Source organism: Ailuropoda melanoleuca, chromosome 10 (assembly GCF_002007445.2).
Source record: "Ailuropoda melanoleuca isolate Jingjing chromosome 10, ASM200744v2, whole genome shotgun sequence".
NCBI classification, from domain to species: Eukaryota; Metazoa; Chordata; class Mammalia; order Carnivora; family Ursidae; genus Ailuropoda; species Ailuropoda melanoleuca.
This window is the reverse complement of record NC_048227.1, coordinates 76,802,681-76,808,139: the sequence shown is the minus strand read 5'-3', so window position 1 is coordinate 76,808,139 and position 5,459 is coordinate 76,802,681.

The window sequence follows — 5,459 nt, the reverse complement described above, 5'->3', positions numbered from 1 at the left end:
AGTTGTTTATGGAGCCGTTCAAGTAGATTTTGAAGTTTATTTGGAAACAAACATAAACATAAAACATAGCTACAGTATCCCTAACAAAGAACACTGGGGGTGCCTATATTAAAACATACTATAAAGCTTTTGTAATTAAAACAGTGTGATACTGATCTGTGAGTAGATAGAAAGAGAAATCAATGGAAGAAAATAGAAAGCTCACAAATAGCCAAAAATGCATATAGAAACATAGTCATTAAAAAGGCGGTATCCCATTGGAATGTCAGAGGACATACAAAGGCAAGGGCATACAAAGAAAATGATGCGCGTGTGTGAAAAGAACACAGGAAGTATGTTGTAGGTGCTCAAGTTGGTCAACCTTGGGACAATTTTAGCATCATCAATAAGAAGCATGACATTAGTGTGGACACGTGGAAAATAAAGAAACACCACGAGTTACCGAAAATAGATGAATAAATAATAAACACACAAGTTCAAGGTAAGAAGGGGAAATCTCTCTGTGAAAGAATGTATACTAATATGTAGAAGAAAAAACAATTTAAGAAAATCACCATTTTATAACATCAGTGTAAATAATTGATTTCAGACAAGATATATCAATGGACGCTAAAACCAGCTAGTAGCAGTTTTGGGGGAACAGGACATTCACATAACCTCAAGTGTCACCCTACAGATTACTTATTAACCACAAAGGATAAAGACTACAATTAAAATAGAGAGATAGCAGGCATCACCTTTACCCAGTAATCAAACTAACCGTCACCAATAATGAGGCAAAATGATACTGTGTCTTCTCATAAGAGAAAATGGGAAATACGCAAGAGTACCATTTAGAATTCTTCCCCAGAGATTCTAATCATGAGGAAACCATCAGACAAATCTAGTGTATGACACTAAAGAGATATGACAATTGAATGTAATGTGAAAATTTAATTGATTCTAGATTTTGAGGACAATTGAGGAAATTTGAATATGAACTCCGTATAAATAATATTGCATATCAGTGTAAAATTTCTTGCATATGGTAATAGCTTTGTAATTATATAGGAAAGGTCCTTGCTCTTTTGAGAGTTTAAGGAAAAAATAGCTAAGGTCATTGAATATTTTGTTTTCACTTTCTGCCCTTGAGAAATAAATGTGTTACAATTTCACATAACATTTTCATAGAATACCTACTCATCTTTTTTGCAAAGATGTAGTTAAATTTGAAGCCATTTAAAGGGGCAAAAAATGTGGATATTAACATAAGAAGATCTATTTTGAAAACATATATATTGTATAAAATACTTTGCTATAATGCAGTGTGAGAGACGTGTGCGTAGATTAATGCCCAACTACATTCCAGTAGCTGTTGGTTAGCATCTGAAATATCCCTATCAGGAGTCCACACTTGAAGAGCTTCTCGGGCAGTAGAAAAATTATTAGTGAAACCTATACCAGAGACTTTGTCAATGAGCATAAGAAAGAAGTATTTTTTTTACTGGTGAAATGAGCATTGTTCAAAATATCCAGAATTGAACACGCCTCACTATCCTTACATGAAGGAGAGATCAGAATCTGGGAAGCTCGGCCACCTAAATGCCACCACAGGAGCACCCCAGATCTAGAGCCCATATTCTTGTGCTGCCCCCCCCCACCATTCCACCCCATCCCCACCACTCCCCCCAACACACACAGACTTCATGAAGAAATCGGTCAACTGATTTGGCCAACATGGCTGACCATGACTTCAGGATATCATGGTGAGAGCCTCCGAGTAAACCTGACAAACATGAAGTATTTGTCAAAGTGCTGAGAGACAGAGTGGGAACTCCCTAAGTTTTCAAAACCAGGTTGTATAAATATCCTGGGGTTTATCTGCTCATAAATTTGTATAGATTGGGCACCATTTTAAGAATGACTTGCTGTGATTGCAGCATACAATGTAGAACTCTGGTCTCTTCTTTTTCGTTAGAAACTTATAAAATACAGAAAAGGAAGAAGGGAATATCCATGATTTCAGCATCTAAAGACAACCCCTCTTAAGACATTTATATTGCCTATCGGATTTATAGTTTTTAGATGCTGAACCGAGGGTATGGGAGGGAAATGTAAAAGCCTCCACTTACTTCTAATCTTCTGGAAGCTACGGATGTTGACGAAAAGAACCTGACAGCTCTGAATAGCAATTTAACTTAGATTTGTTTGAATAATGGATTATGGGTGATTTTCACTTTTTTGTGCTTCATGTTTTTATGTTTTCCAAAATTTCCACGATGACTATTAGGTTCAAAGTCAGATTTGTTTATATTTTTATCTTTTGCACTGAATACTTTGGGAACTGAATTAATGAATGTATATTATTTTAATAATAGCTGGAATTTAGAAAATCAAAAAGGCAACTGGGGTCCTAGAGTATTTTAGATCCTTTTGAACTTTAGAGATTGGAGAAGTATTGAGACCTGAACTGACTAAAAACCGTTAACCAGGACCTGAAAACAAGAGAACTTGTTTCATCTTCCCCTAACCCCCAGGACTACCCCAATCCTCTTAACCAACGCTATGGTATTAGTTTTAATAGAGCCTATATCCGAACTTGTTTGGCACATGTTTATCTTATTAATAGTTTAATAGCAGGAAATAAGCCAGCAGCCTTCTCTCTCTGAGAAGTTTTTTTGGATATTGACCCTTACCTTAACCCTATCTGTGGGATGCCTTTTGCAAAGGTCGCCATGCTTTTTGTGAGGTGAATTCTGTATTTGGACATCCCTGGTGCTTTAGAAAAGTTCATTTGACTCAAAGACAGCCACACATGGTCCAATCAGTGGTCTGTTAGCCGCTGTTAATTGGGCTCTATCCAACCTGGGTGCCATGTATCAGATAGTGATTGGTTTATCTAATCAGGTTCTCTTTTTGTGTATTTGCATATAAGAGGGAGTTAGTTAATTGGGGGAAGAGTTGAAAAGAGAAACAAAGAGAGGAACAGAGACGGGAAGAGGTTAGTCCTAACAAGGAATATTGGTGCGGTGGTGTTGGGTCTCCAGTCCCACCATGTACCTCACTACTGAGTTATTATGGCTCCTGAATGGTGGGTGGCAAAATACAGCTGAACAGCTGCTGAGACAGTTTCCTTAATTGATTCCAACATGGTTTCAATTATCACGATTAAGAGAGTGAGCTTTTCTGTTCCCTTCATCTAGAGAAGGAGCCTAATGAACATATTGAAATTTGAAATATAATTTAGAGTACTAATCCTGCAAATAATATTTGTATAGTTTGCAGCATCTGCCATAGCTGTAGACATGAGGGCTAGACTGATGGTCTCTTTAGTTCTTCTAATGGGGATGGAGATACTCTCTCCCCCATAGGATTTGAAGTGCCCTTAGTTAGACTTGGAATTATCCATCAAGATTACAGATTCTTAACCTAGGATCCATGCACAGACTTCAGAGGTTCTGTGAAAACATTGAAATTGCACACAACGTCTTGTGTATTTGTCAGCCTATCTATTTTTCTGCGTAGTCCGTAGTTTACATTAGACATTCCACAAAATAATGAGCCCCTAAGGGTTAAAAACACCATTGCCTTATTTTACAGATAAAAATATTACTCAATGTAAATTGCCTATAATCATATACGTTGTGATTGCTAGAAACTAGGTTTNATCTTGCCTACAGGAGAACAATAGTGTCTTATTGTTGTTCAGTGTGCAATTCCTTATTATCAGTGAAGTAAAAGATTATATTTGTTCATTCCAGTTGAAAATCTCTCTCTCATCCATCTTGCCCATTTTGCTCAGGAATCCAGTTCTCCCAGCTCTTCATCCAATTCCCATTTAGAAATTCTACCCGAGGAGGAAACTATAGGAGAAACCCATGTTCTGTTTATCACCTGGACTTGTTCCTACATCCTCAGTAGATCTTTGCATTGGAATCCTCTGAGCGGATCCTTAAAATGCAGATACCTGGCCTCTACCCAGTATCTACAGAATCCTAATATCCAGATATGGAGTGTGAGGAATTTGCACTTTTCGCATGCAAACATTTGGTATTTCTTAAGAATAATAGAATTTGAGAACCATTTACATACAGGTCATGTGATCTGATTTAAATATGAAGAATGTGGACCATTATGATTCTTACTAACAGCTCAAAGTCATTGTGAAGCCGAGGTTATCTCCCTTCGGGGAAGTAGTTTTGCCCTCATGGTCAGAACCACCAAATTTACTTTCCGACTTAGAGTTAATAAACTTGGTATAAAATTGCAACTTTTCCATTGATCAGCTTTGTGAATATCACTTCATTTCTCTGAATCTCTGTTTCTTCATCTGAGAAGAAGCGATGATTATCCTAGCTCAATCTAACTGTTTATTTTGAAGGGTGAGCTAAACTTTACAGGTATACTTTAAATGGTCATGTAAACATTGGATATATTTATTTGTTCTAATTGTTTACTGTGTGATAACTTTGCACGATGTCAACACTCGATAACTATCTGGTGATTGATTACTCTCTTATTGTTCAGCAAAGATTACTCTTATAGGAGGTGGTCTGTGTGGCCTGGGCTCTGATCTGTCATAATGGATACTCCTTAACCCATGTGTAGGCTGAAAATCAGCCATGCTTCTCTCAATCCTTAAAACTGTAGTGAATCAGTCAACTTATATTCACTGAGAACCTACTGCGTGCCAGGAACCAGACCAGGCACTATGCATACATTAGTGAGCATAAAGGACACGCCCCATTCCTCCTCTAGATAAAATGGGGTAAGTATCATACAACAATTAGACCCCATATCTTTTAGCCAATTACTCAAAGAAATACTATAAAATATGTGGAAGACATCCCTCTGGGGTGTTACGAAATGATACAACAGGAAAAATTCAAAAGATGAAGAGAAGAATGAAAGGTAGCTATTGATTCCAGAAGAATGGAATGAATGTGAGCTTTTCCTTTTTTTTTCTTTAAAGATTTTATTTATTTATTTGAGAGAGAGTGAGTGAGAGGGAGAGAGAATCTGAAGCAGACATTGCACTGAGCACAGAGCCGGCTGTGGGGCTCGAACCCACTGCCGGGAGTCATGACCTGAGCAGAAACCAAAAGTCGACACTTAACTGACTGAGCCACCCAGGCGCCCCAAGCTTTTCCTTTTTTGAATTAAGCCCAGAGTTAGAAGGAGGAGGAGGGACAGTAAAGTCTCTTCCAGACCAAGAAGGCACTTTGAGACCGACAAACTAAGCAAGCCACTCTATACCATTTACACAGAGTTTTATTCAGGGTAACTCAGTGACTGTGGGGATCGGGGATCATGATCTAGATGCTACACTGCTATTCTCCACCAAGTCCAGACTTTAACCCATGGATTTTATAGAGCAAACGGTAGTTATCTAAAGTGGGACCATTTGCACACCAGCGGGGAGATCCCAACAAGCCTTTCCACATTCTGGGCAGAGCATGCATTCACCTCACCTCCACGGG